Source organism: Aegilops tauschii, chromosome 5 (assembly GCF_002575655.3).
Source record: "Aegilops tauschii subsp. strangulata cultivar AL8/78 chromosome 5, Aet v6.0, whole genome shotgun sequence".
NCBI classification, from domain to species: Eukaryota; Viridiplantae; Streptophyta; class Magnoliopsida; order Poales; family Poaceae; genus Aegilops; species Aegilops tauschii.
In genome coordinates, this window is record NC_053039.3 from 118,921,029 (window position 1) to 118,934,991 (window position 13,963).

A 13,963-nucleotide genomic window follows, 5' to 3' on the forward strand; every position below is an offset into this window, starting at 1 on the left:
GGGGTTTATGGAAGTGGATGCACAAGCAGTATTCCCGCTTAGTACAAGTGAAGGCTAGAAAAAGACTGGGAAGCGACCAACTAGAGAGCGACAACAGTAATGAACATGCATTAAAATTAATAAACATTAAGTGCAAGCATGAGTAGGATATAATCCACCATGAACATAAATATCGTGGAGGCTATGTTGATTTTGTTTCAACTACATGTGTGAACATGTGCCAAGTCAAGTCACTCGAATCATTCAAAGGAGGATACCACCTATCATACCACATCACAACCATTTTAATAGCATGTTGGCATGCAAGGTAAACCATTATAAACTCCTAGCAAATTAAGCATGGCATGAACAACTATAATCTCAAATTGTCGTTGCAAACATGTTTCATTCGTAATAGGCTAAATCAGGAACGATGAACTAATCATATTTACAAAAACAAGAGAGGTCGAGTTCATACCAGCTTTTCTCATCTCAATCAGTCCATCATATATCGTATTATTGCCTTTTACTTGCATGACCGAACGACATGAATAATAATAATAGTGCACGTGCATTGGACTAAGCTGGAGTCTGCAAGCATTTAATACAAAGGAGAAGACAAGGTAACATGGGCTCTTTGTTAGATCAACAATAATGCATATAAGAGCCACTTCAACATTTTCATTATGGTCTTCTCCTCTCGACCCCCAAAGAAAAGAAAACAAGTAAAACTATTTACACGGGAAAGCTCCCAACAAGCAAAAGAAGAACAAGAAATCTTTTTGGGTTTTCTTTTAGTTATTACTACTACAGGCATGGAAAGTAAACTAGCTAAAAGCTGCAACTAATTTTTTTTGTTTTTCTTAAGGTTTTTCAAACACACAAGAAGAAAGCAAGAAAAAGAAAATAAATTAGCATGGATAGTATAATGAAAAAGTATAAGGACCGACAACTAGAATGAGTGTGTGAACATGAATGTAATGTCGGTGAGAAATACGTACTCCCCCAAGCTTAGGCTTTTGGCCTAAGTTGGTCTATGCCCAAGGATCAAAGTTGTAGATGGGGTCGTAGTGAGATGCAGCAGCTATTGCCTCATGAGCTGCAGCTTGGAGGCGAGCTGCCTCTGTACTCCTCTCATACTCGTTCGCCTCCTCCCTGGTTATAACATATCTCCTTTTTGCCTGAAAGTCAAAGAAACCAGAAGCAGGGAGAGCAACATGGACAATGCGACGCTTGTCAAAGATTAGTCGGTATTGGAGGAACTGTTCGTTCCTCTCAACAAACTGATGACGAACCATAGTATTATAATCTAAATAAGCAGGAGGCAGTTCCATATCATTTTCATGTATGGGTATCTCAAGATAATTAGCTACACGGGTTGCATAAATTCCACCGAACATATCTCCATTAATACTATTATTGTGCAACCTACGTGCAACAATGGCCCCCAAGTTATATTGTTTATCTCCTAACACAGCACTCTTGAGAACACTAAGATCTGGAACACACATGTGACATGCCTCATCCTTACCGTTTATGCATCTACCTATAAAGAGATCAAAATAATGTATAGCAGGAAAATGAATGCTCCCTATGGTAGCTTGTGTTATTTCTCTAGATTCCCCCACAGTGATACTAGCAAGAAAATCTTTAAACTCATATTTGAGAGGTTCACTGGCACTACCCCATTGCGGGAGTTTATAAGCAGTATTAAAATCTTCTAAGTCCATGGTATAAGATTTATTATAGAGATCAAAAAGGACAGTGTGAGAATTGCGTGAAGATGTAAATTTAAACCTTCTCACAAAGGAATCAGTTAGGTGGTAATATTGGGGGCACTTATCTAGCATGAAGCCCTAGAGTTCAACATTATGCACATATGCTTCAAATTCCTCATTAATTCCTGCTTGGACCATGAAATCTTCTGACGGCCATTCACAAGGCCGCACTTGAGCTTCTCTTGGTAGTTCATGGTCCGGCTCAGTAACTCAAAATAAAAGTGAACCAAACTCGACAAAATTGATAGCAACTACTCCCACAAGTGCCTAGAGACTATATCATGTATTATAACTACTTGGGACCAAATAAATTTGACATGCAAGCTCAAGAACAGGGTCACCTAGGCAGCAAAAATTTGCAATGAATAAAGCACTAGAACAAAAACTAATTGGACCATTGGAGGAGTCACATACCGAAGAACAATCCCCCAAAGCAGTTTTGTGAGTGGAGCTTTGAGCAAGGAGATCGAAAATCGCAGCAAAACGAGCAAGAACACGGGTTTGAGCTGGTTGGTGATTTTTTCTGGAGGAAGGAGTGTGTGGGTGCTGGAATAAGTGGAGGGGGGCCACTAGGGGCCCACGAGGCAGGGGGCGCGCCCGGGGGTGGGCGCGCCCTGGACCCTCGTGGCCAGGTGCTGGCTCCCCCTGGTGTGTTCTCAGTGCCAAGTATTCTAGAAAAAATCATATTTCAATTTCGGGGCATTTGGAGAACTTTTATTTTCGGGGTATTTTTTATTGCAAGGGTAAATCAGAAAACAGACAAAAAATACTAATTTTGCTTTATTTAATCTAAATAACAGAAAGTAAAAGGAGGGTACAGAAGGTTGTGCTTTCTAACTTCATCCATCTCATGCTCATCAAAAGGAATCCACTAACAAGGTTGATCAAGTCTTGTTAACAAACTCATTCCGAATCACATGAAACCGGAGAATTTTCGAATAGCACTAGGTTACCTCAACGGGGATATGCACGTCCCCAACAATAAGAATATCATATTTCTTCTTGACAGTAGGAAGAGGAAATTCAAAACCTCCAATAGTAATTGTTGGAATTTTTCCAATAGAATTGATATTGTGGACTTGAGGATGTTTCCTTGGAAAGTGTACTGTATGCTCATTACCATTAACATGAAAAGTGACATTGCCTTTGTTGCAATCAATAACAACCCCTGCAGTATTCAAAAAGGGTCTACCAAGGATAATCAACATACTATCATCCTCGGGAATATCAAGAATAACAAAGTCCGTTAAAATAGTAACGTTTTGTAACGCCCCGGACCCGATGCGCCAGGTGTCTGCCAGTTATTCGCCGTCCTTGCCTTGTCATTTGCCCGCGTGTTGCATTTTGCCATGTCATCATCTGCATTTCATATCATGTCATCATGTGCATTGCATTTGCATACGTGTTCGTCTCATGCATCCGAGCATTTTCCCCGTTGTCCCTTTTGCAATCCGGCGCTCCTATCTCCTCCGGTGCACCCCTCTTGTTGTCTTTCGTGTGCGGGTGTCAAACTTTCTCGAAATGGACCGAGGCTTGTCAAGTGGCCCTAGTATACCACCCGGAGACCACCGGTCAAGTTTCGTTCCATTTGGAGGTCGTTTGGTACTCCAACGGTTAACCGGGTAACCGCGAAGTCCGTTTTGGCATTGCAGCTAAACCCCCCTTCAAACAGCCCCAAAACCCCTCTAAGTCTCCGCCATGCTCTCGGTCGTTCGATCACGATCGCGTGGGCGAAAACCGCGCCTCGTTTGGACTCTTCTAGCTCCCTCTACCTATATAAACACCCCCTCCCCCCGAAATTTCGGATCAATTTCACCCTAACCCTAGTATTTTTTCCCCAGCGCCGCTGGACGTTTCGCCCGCCGCCGCCGGACATGTCCATCTCGCCGCCGCCGCCGGGCGCGGCCAATCGGCACGCGCCACCTGTCCCGCCCGGCTCCCACGCGCCTCTCCCCGCCGCCGGCCCGCGCGGCCCAGGGCAGGCCCGCGAGGCCCGTTCCGCCGCCGCCTGGCCTCGCCTCCCCTCCACTCCGGCCGCCGCCGCTTCGGATCCGGCGAGCCGGCGCCCGATCCAGTACGAGCCCGCCGAGGTTGACTTTTTCCCTTAGCCCCGAAATATCTCTAAGTCCCTGATTTTTGTTAATACGTGTGCATGTTCAACTGTATGTAACTTCTTGCATGTAGCTCCAATTCGCGCGTGTAATATGTCAAATTGTTCGTCTCGCGATGCTCTTCATTTTGTTCAATTGCATCTTGGTCATTAGAGGTCATCTTGATGTCCAAATCTCTGCTGGAAGAGGACTAGTTGCTGTTATTCTCTGGTTCTTATCAGAACTTGGAGATTTGTCATTTTTGTATCTTTTAATCTGTGCATCTTATGAGCATGAGCTCTACATGTGTTTTGAAGTATGCCATGCCATCTTTCCAGTGGTGTATGCCATGTATTGTTGTAATTGACCCATTCCTCCAATTGTTTCCAAATATGGAGTGCCCTAGCATGACTCAATCTTGCTCTACTTTTGCTATAAAATATTTCTGGCAGATTCTTAACATGATATGCATTTTGGCCAAGCTTATTGTAGTTGATCCATACATGCTATGTTATTGTTCTTGCCATGGATAGCTTCATAAACGTGCCATTTTGCTGTAGGTATGCTTGGTTTGTCATGCATTGCTCTGTAGTGAGTGCATCAAGCTCACAAAGAGGCCTTCATATTATTATTTCTGACATGCTCTGTTTTCTGCCAAGTCTGAAACCTGATAACGAAACTTGCTATGTTTACATGCTTCCCATCATATCTTCTGGTCCTTTTTGGCTTATGGTCAGTAAGGGACTTTTGTCATATGCTTTGAGAAGATTTATTCCATGCTTTGTTTTGCCATGTTAAGTCCCTGTAGCATGTTGATATCGTGCTCTGAACATTGCAACCTGATATTATTTCTGCCATGTCCAGTAATTTCACTAAGTCTGTGAACCTGTCATTATTTTGCAATCTTGCCATGTCCTTTTGAGCATGTTCTAGTGATTTCTGGAGATAGATCAGTGTTCATGTTGTTTGTGCTTTACCTGTACATCATGTCCATGCCTTTTGTTTTCATGTTGAGTTGCTGTAGCATATTGTTTTGGTGATTGCCATATGCCTAGTTCCTGTTTTGGACAGATTGTTGCTATGTCTTGTTTGGAGTGTATGTGTTGCACCGTTGCTCCGTTTTGAGCATGCTCTATATGAACCTTGCTTAGTTTTGCATGTAGTCTCATATTATCATGTTGCATACTTATTTTGAGGTGTTTGCTTGATGTTTGTATGCATTTTGCATCAATGCCATGCTTATCTTGTTTTGCTCTTATCTTCTAGGCCGTAGCTCCGAATCTAATGAACTTTATATGTAACTTGACTAGAATTTCGTGTAGATCATCATGGTGCTCTTTAACTTGCTGTTTAACAACTTCAACTTAATGCTTGTTCAGTTCTGGACCAATTTCGAAATTTGCATATGAGGACTTACCGGATTTGTTATATGTTGTTTCCGGCCTCATTTAAACTTGCCTTGATGTGTTGTTCTTGTATGCATCATCTCTTGTCATGAGAAGCTTCATATAGCCTTGTCATGCATCATACTTGGTTGAGCATCATGCCTTGTTCTTGTGTGGTGTGTTTACCTTGTTGTGTGCTTCTTCTCGATAGTTCCCGTGTCGTTGCGATCGTGAGGATTCGTTCGTCTTCGTGGCTTCATCTTCTTCATGGATTCGTTCATCTTCCTAGCGGGATTTAAGGCAAGATGACCGTCACCTTGGATCTCATTACTATCATTGCTATGCTAGTTGCTTCGTTCTATCGCTTTGCTGCGCTACCTATTCTCTTGCTCCTCAAGCCTCCCAAATTGCCATGAACCTCTAACCTTTGTCACCCTTCCTAGCAAACCGTTGTTTGGCTATGTTACCGCTTTGCTCAGCCCCTCTTATAGCGTTGCTAGTTGCAGGTGAAGATGAAGATTGCTCCATGTTGGATTATGTTTATGTTGGGATATCACAATATCTCTTATATTGTTAATGCATCTATATTTTTGGTAAAGGGTGGAAGGCTCGGCCTTATGCCTGGTGTTTTGTTCCACTCTTGCCGCCCTAGTTTCCGTTATACCGGTGTTATGTTCCCGGATTTTGCGTTCCTTAAACGGTTGGGTGATTTATGGGACCCCCTTGACAGTACGCCTTGAATAAAACTCTTCGAGCAAGGCCCAACCTTGGTTTTACCATTTGCTCAGCCTATTTCTTTTCCCTAGGGAGTCGCTCTCTCGAGGGTCATCTTATTTTAACGGGCCAGTGCTTCTCTAAGTGTTGGTCCGAACTAGAGCCACTTGCAGCGCCACCTCGGGGAAACTTGAGGTCTGGTTTTAGTTGTACGTAGTGCTCATCCGGTGTTGCCCTGAGACCGAGATATGTGCAGCTCCTATCAGGATGTCGGCGCATCGGGCGGCTTTGCTGGTTTTGTTTTACCATTGTCGAAATGTCTTGTAACCGGGATTCCGAGACTGATCGGGTCTTCCCGGGAGAAGGAATATCCTTCGTTGACCGTGAGAGCTTATCATGGGCTAAGTTGGGACACCCCTGCAGGGTATTATCTTTCGGAAGCCGTGCCCGCGGTTATGTGGCAGATGGGAATTTGTTAATATCCGGGTGTAGATAACTTGACACTTGACCTTAATTAAAATACATCAACCGTGTGTGTAGCCGTGATGGTCTCTTCTCGGCGGAGTCCGGGAAGTGAACACGGTTTCTGGGTTATGTTTGACGTAAGTAGGAGTTCAGGATCACTTCTTGATCATTGCTAGTTTCACGACCGTTCTTTTGCTTCTCTTCTCGCTCTTCCTTGCGTAAGTTAGCCACCATACATTGCTTAGTCGCTGCTGCAACCTCACCACCTTATCCATTCCTTTCCCTTTAAGCTTTGCTAGTCTTGATACCCATGGTAATGGGATTGCTGAGTCCTCGTGGCTCACAGTTTACTACACCACCAGTTGCAGGTACAGGTTGTGCGATGATCATGACGCGAGAGCGATGTTTATTTGTTTGGAGTTCTTCTTCTGCTTCTTCTTCGTTCAAGGGATAGGTTCCAGGCCGGCAGCCAGGGTTAGCAGGGTGGATGTCGTTTGAGTTTCTGTTTATGTTTCATCCGTAGTCGGATGTTGATCTCTTGTATGATGTATTGATGTATTCTTGCGGCATTTGTATGCCTTGTGTATATCCCCAAATATTATGTAATGTTGATGTAATGATATCCACCTTGCAAAAGCGTCTTCAAGATGCGCTTCTATCCTTGGTGGGACCTACGTGTTCCTTTAGGATAGGGTCGCATCTTGGGCGTGACAAGTTGGTATTAGAGCCTCGACCGACCCTAGGAGCCCCCCCTTGGTTGATCGTGTAGTTTGGCCGTTGTTGAGTCTAGAAGAAAACTTTTTCGGAGTCTAGTTATATCGGAGAGTAGGAATTCTTTTTACTCCTCTGCCCCTTCGTCGCTCTGGTGAGAAATCTTGACGTAGGTGTTTTGAACTATTCCTCTTCCCCCTTCAAAATTTTCGCAGGATCACGTGGTTAGTTTCCGTTCGTTGTCCATCCTCTTTTCAATCCGGCGCATATGTCTTCGAGTGTTTCAGTCCTCGTCATCTTTTGCGAGATCAGTCCTCAGTTATTTCTCTTCCGATGTTGTTTTCCTTGTTCGAAGTTGTCCTTGTTTTTCCCACCCGCCCTCCCTTCTTCTTCTCGGAACCGGAGTCTGTAATCGAGTATCGATTCTACTCGTGCGGAATCTTTGCATTCTCCCCTCAATTATTTCAACCGGTGCTTTTCTCTTCAAAGCTATTCGTCGATTTTTCCCTTCCAAGTTGCCGTTGTTTTCCCGCCCTCCCACCCCTTTTATTCCCGGAATCTGAGCCGCTATTCAAACATTTATTTCATTCGTGCGGAGTATCTTCAGCTTTTCCTCAATTATTTCTACTGATGAATTTTTGCCTCGCTCGACATTCTTCATCTCTTTTTCTTCTCCGGCGGTTTCAGTTCCTATTTTCGGTGTTGACTATATTCTTTCCTCGGCTCAAATATGTTCCGTTGCTCGTTCCCCTCTCGTCATTTAATCGTTCCGGAGTGATGAAGACATCTCAGGAGATTCGTCTGTGTTCGAATTAATTCGAGGTTGCCACCTCATTCATATATTTCAATTATTCCGGTGCATCATCTATCTGATCAAAAATCCTTTCTCAACGGTGTTTCTTTTCGGTGGGCCCTAACCCACAGGTCTTTTCCCAGGATCTTACCTGACTCTTCTAATTTTCCCGGAGTTATTCTCAAATCCTTTTCGAAGTTTGACGTAAGTATGAATTTCATCAGTCAGATGTTTCTCCAAGATCAATTTCAAATTCTTTCATGATCGGGCCAACATTTTTCTACCGGAGTATCTCAACATTTTTAGAGTTATTTCTCGCCGTCATTCTCAACATCCGAAGTCCGAAGTAGAGTTTCCCCTAAATTTTGTCCGTTTTCACGGAGATTCGCGGTGCTAGCTCGATGTTAGCCTATCCAATTGTTTCAAGTCGTGCAATTATTTTCACCCATCCGGAGTATTTCAGGAGTTGCTTTTCCGTCTCATTTATCCGGAGGTCTTCTTTTCAGTATATTTCGTAGTTCTAAGTTTTCTAATCCGTTCTCCGATTATTCGATATTCATGCCTTTTCGTCCGTCTCCATATTCTTCCGGTGTTTTGCTCTTTAATCAGTATGCGATCTCTTCGCTCTCCGGTCTCGAGATTCCCTCAAGTTTATTCGTGTTTTTTCATATTTTCCCGGTGATTCATTCTCTTTCGTCATTCGTTTCTATTCTTACGGTGGTTCGTTCAAGAATTCCTTCTGTGGTTATCATATCAATTAATGCGTCCCTTCCAATCCTACCGGTGGTTCACGAAGTTTTTCTCAAGTTTTGGCGCCATATCTCCCTTGATCTTTTCCAACGCGAATAAGTGGTATGCAAAGCCTTTGTTTCTCATCGATTTAATCGGGGGAGGATAAGCATAACGTAATCCTTATTCTTCTTTCTTCAAGTGGTTTTTATCTCTTCTTTTGGAGATTGTTCATCTTATCACATTCTCGGTTCAAAGTGTTTTCATCTTTTCTTTCCCGGAGCTCAAATTTCCTCGACCATTTCGTCGGAACCTCCATCGGAATCATCGCAAGGATTTAATCTTATCCCTTTTTCTCCTTCAATCTTATCTCGGCATTCTTTTGTTACCGGAGTTCATCAAGGTGGCTCGTCATGATTTAATTCCTTTTCTCAAGTGTTCATCAAGATTTTATCGAAGGAGCTCAAGTACCTTTCCTTCTTGCTTTTCGAAGTGCAATTAAATTCTCCGTATTCTTTTGAAGTGGAGTTTTGCATTTCTTCGTTCTCTCTCAGCTATTCTATCTTTTCCGCTTGTGGCGGGTTACCACCTCATTAATTTTGAGATGCTAAACATAAGTCCACAACAAGCTTATTTTTTTCATTGTTGATTTTTCTCAACAATCCCGGTCAATCCTTTCTTCTAAGGTTGCTTTCGATTTCATTCATGGCACAAGTGTCATTTCCTTCTCCGTTCTTTTCATTTAACTCTTTCAATTCTTTCCGGAGGTTTTGTGTCGTGTCTTAGTCAACTATCATCCCATTTCTGGAGCTCGTGCTGTCTAAATCCTTTCAGTCTTATTGTTTTTCTTATCTCGTCTAACCGGAGTGGTTTCAGAGTCTATCTGATTCCGTGAGCATTCGATTCTTGTCATTCTCGTCGTTCTTTTCTTCTCGAGTGCTCTCAATTCTTTGATTTCCTCTTGCGTTCTTATTCTTTTTCTGTCTTCTCCCAACCGGAGTGATTTCGAATTCAGGCTTATTCCTTGAGCTTTTGCTTCTTGCCTCATTCAACATTCCTTTTTCCTACTCGAGTGTTCTTGACTTTGTTCATCCTCTCTCTTTTGTTCTTATTTCACCTCATCCCTTTTTCCCTTCCGTCTCGGTCCTAAGATCTCGGGACGAGATCTCTTGTTAGTGGAGGAGTGTTGTAACGCCCCGGACCCGATGCGCCAGGTGTCTGCCAGTTATTCGCCGTCCTTGCCTTGTCATTTGCCCGCGTGTTGCATTTTGCCATGTCATCATCTGCATTTCATATCATGTCATCATGTGCATTGCATTTGCATACGTGTTCGTCTCATGCATCCGAGCATTTTCCCCGTTGTCCGTTTTGCAATCCGGCGCTCCTATCTCCTCCGCTGCACCCCTCTTGTTGTCTTTCGTGTGCGGGTGTCAAACTTTCTCGAAATGGACCGAGGCTTGTCAAGTGGCCCTAGTATACCACCCGGAGACCACCGGTCAAGTTTCGTTCCATTTGGAGGTCGTTTGGTACTCCAACGGTTAACCGGGTAACCGCGAAGTCCGTTTTGGCATTGCAGCTAAACCCCCCTTCAAACAGCCCCAAAACCCCTCTAAGTCTCCGCCATGCTCTCGGTCGTTCGATCACGATCGCGTGGGCGAAAACCGCGCCTCGTTTGGACTCTTCTAGCTCCCTCTACCTATATAAACACCCCCTCCCCCGAAATTTCGGATCAATTCCACCCTAACCCTAGTATTTTTCCCCAGCGCCGCCGGACGTTTCGCCCACCGCCGCCGGACATGTCCATCTCGCCGCCGCCGCCGGGCGCGGCCAATCGGCACGCGCCACCTGTCCCGCCCGGCTCCCACGCGCCTCTCCCCGCCGCCGGCCCGCGCGACCCAGGGCAGGCCCGCGGGGCCCGTTCCGCCGCCGCCTGGCCTCGCCTCCCCTCCACTCCGGCCGCCGCCGCTTCGGATCCGGCGAGCCGGCGCCCGATCCAGTACGAGCCCGCCGAGGTTGACTTTTTCCCTTAGCCCCGAAATATCTCCAAGTCCCTGATTTTTGTTAATACGTGTGCATGTTCAACTGTGTGTAACTTCTTGCATGTAGCTCCGATTCGCGCGTGTAATATGTCAAATTGTTCGTCTCGCGATGCTCTTCATTTTGTTCAATTGCATCTTGGTAATTAGAGGTCATCTTGATGTCCAAATCTCTGTTGGAAGAGGGCTAGTTGCTGTTATTCTCTGGTTCTTATCAGAACTTGGAGATTTGTCATTTTTGTATCTTTTAATCTGTGCATCTTATGAGCATGAGCTCTACATGTGTTTTGAAGTATGCCATGCCATCTTTCCAGTGGTGTATGCCATGATTGTGGGTATCAAGATCAACAGCAGGTTCAATCTCTACATCATTGTTATTACTAGGTTGAGCATCAACATGAACATCATCATTAATATTATCACTAGGTTCATGTTCATTATCAGATTGTGTTTCAGCATCAGAAATAGAAATATCATTGGGATTCTCAGGTGTGTCAACAACAGGTTCACTAGAAGCATGCAAAGTCCTATCATTTTTCTTTTTCTTCTTTTTAGAAGGACTAGGTGCATCAACATTAGTTCTCTAAGAATCTTACTCAATTCTCTTAGGGTGGCCTTCAGGATACAAAGGTTCCTGAGTCATTTTACCCCCTCTAGTCATAACTCTAACAACATTATCATTTCTCTTATTATTTAATTCATTGAGAAAATCATTTTGAGCTTTAAGCACTTGTTCTACTTGAGTGGTAACCATAGAAGCATGTTTACTAATGAGTTTAAGTTCACCTTTAACTCTAGACATATAATCACTCAAGTGTTCAATCATATAATCATTACGTTTCAATTGTCTACCAACATAATCATTGAAGTTTTCTTGTTTAACAATAAAATTATCAAACTCATCTAAGCATTGGCTAGCAGACTTATAACGAGGAATATCACCTTCATCAAATCTATAGAGAGAATTTACCTTTACTACCTGTGTCGGGTTATCAAGACCATGTATTTCTTCAATAGGTGGTAAATTCTTAACATCTTCGGCTTTAATACCCTTTTCTTTCATTGATTTCTTTGCCTCTTGCATATCTTCAAGACTGAGAAATAGAATACCCCTTTTCTTCGGAGTTGGCTTAGGAGTTGGTTCAAGAAGTGTCCAATTATTTTCATTAGTCAACATATTATTCAATAGCAATTCAGCTTGATCAACTGTTCTGCCCCTGAAAACACAACCAGCACAACTATCCAGGTGAGTCTCTGGAAGCATCGGTTAGTCCATTATAAAAGATATCAAGTATTTCATTTTTCTTGAGAGGATGATCAGGCAAAGCGTTAAGTAATTGGAGAAGCCTCCCCCAAGCTTGTGGGAGACTCTCTTCTTCAATTTGCACAAAATTATATATTTCCTTTAAAGCAGCTTGTTTCTTATGAGCGGGGAAATATTTAGCAGAGAAGTAATAAATCATATCCTGGGGACTACGCACACAACCAGGATCAAGAGAATTAAACCATGTTTTAGCACCACCCTTTAATGAGAACGGAAATAACTTAAGCATATAGTAGTAACGAGTTTTCTCATCATTAGTGAATAGGGTAGCTATATCATTTAATTTAGTAAGATGTGCATCAACAGTTTCAGATTCATAGCCATGAAAAGGATCAGATTCAACCAAAGTAATTATCTCAGGATCGACAGAGAAATCATAACCCTTATCGGAAATACAGATAGGTGAAGTAGCAAAAGCAGGGTCATATTTCACTCTAGCATTCAAAGATTTTTCTTTAAGCTTAGCTAATAATTTCCTAAGATCATATCTATCATTGCAAGCAAGAAAGTCTCTAGCAGTTTCTTCATCCATAACATAACCCTCTGGCACAACAGGCAATTCATATCTAGGGGGAGCATCTTCATCATCACTTTCATCAATATTATCAGTTTCAACAATTTCATGGGTTAATTATCCTTTTGCCCTCAGTGGTGTCTGTGTGCTCAGTTTTGCCCTCAGATGCGAATTGTGCTCAGTTTTGCCCCTAGTCCGTGCGCACCGACTCGTTCCGTGAACTCTGCCGTCTCCGTCAGGTCAACGTTTTGACTCGGCCCTTGCAGGTGGGACCAGGCGGCAGAGACGGCCAATTCTATTCAGACCGTTGCACGCGTGGCTTGTGGGACCCAGCAAAGAGCCGTTGCGGGTGTGCTATATAAGCGGGCGACACACAGCGGCGGTGACCACGGTGACAGAGAGCATGGCGGTGACCACGGCGAGAGAGAGAGAGAGAGAGAGAGCACGGCGGTGACCACGGCGAGAGAGAGAGAGCATGGCGGTGGGAAGCTAGCTGTGGAGGGCGCGGCGACGTTGAGATCCCCTTTGGCTCCGAGCTCCATGTCTTCCTCTAGCTCCCGCGCCACCTCACGGATGCAGAGCCGGGCGCGTGTGGACATGCCTGTCTTCGTCTGTCCGCTGTGCCAGGCGGGCGTTGTTCGGAGGGTTTCTCACACATCGAGGAACCAGAATCGTCCGTTCTACATGTGCAGCGAGAATGGGGTAAGAATCGGGGCAATTGCACCATTTTCGTGGTCGGGATCTTTGAGCAATGGGTTGATCTGTTTGGTGTTCATGCAGGTGACATGCTTCTTTCTTTGGGTCGATGCTCTGGCCAAGACTCTGATGAATGAACTGCAAGAAGAGCATGAAGAATGGTTGTGCATGCTGCCACGAATGACAGTGGCCGCAGCACGAGCTCCGGAAGAAGAGATGGAGGGTGAAGCACGCACTGACAGAGAGCTAGCTGTTGAGCTTAGGATGTTGAAGAAGAAGGTTAGGAAACTTGAAGATCAAGCACTACCAATACCCATTTGCAAATACTTTTGGGCATTTGTAGGTATGGTAATCACACTGGTTGTAATGTTGAAAATGTATGGAAAGGCATGAATTATGGAGGAATTTGTAATCTTGAAATTGTATGAAAATTCACATAGCTTAAATGTTGGTCAAAGTTGTTTAAATGTTGAAAAAATAGAAGAAGTGACCAACATTTAAATATGTTGAAAAAACAAGAAGAAATGAGGAATTCAGAGACTTTTGATCAATGAAATGCAGCTCTCTGCTCTGCCTTTCTGTCAAAAAAATGATGCTCTTGGGCCAAATTCAGAGCGTAGAGCCAAGTGCAGGCTAGACTAATGGGCCAACTGCATCCAATTAGGCCCATTCGGGGGTTCTCTTGCGTGTTTTTCTGTTTTCTGTTCTGATTTAAATTAGGTAGTAAATCATAATGATGAAACTTTTTG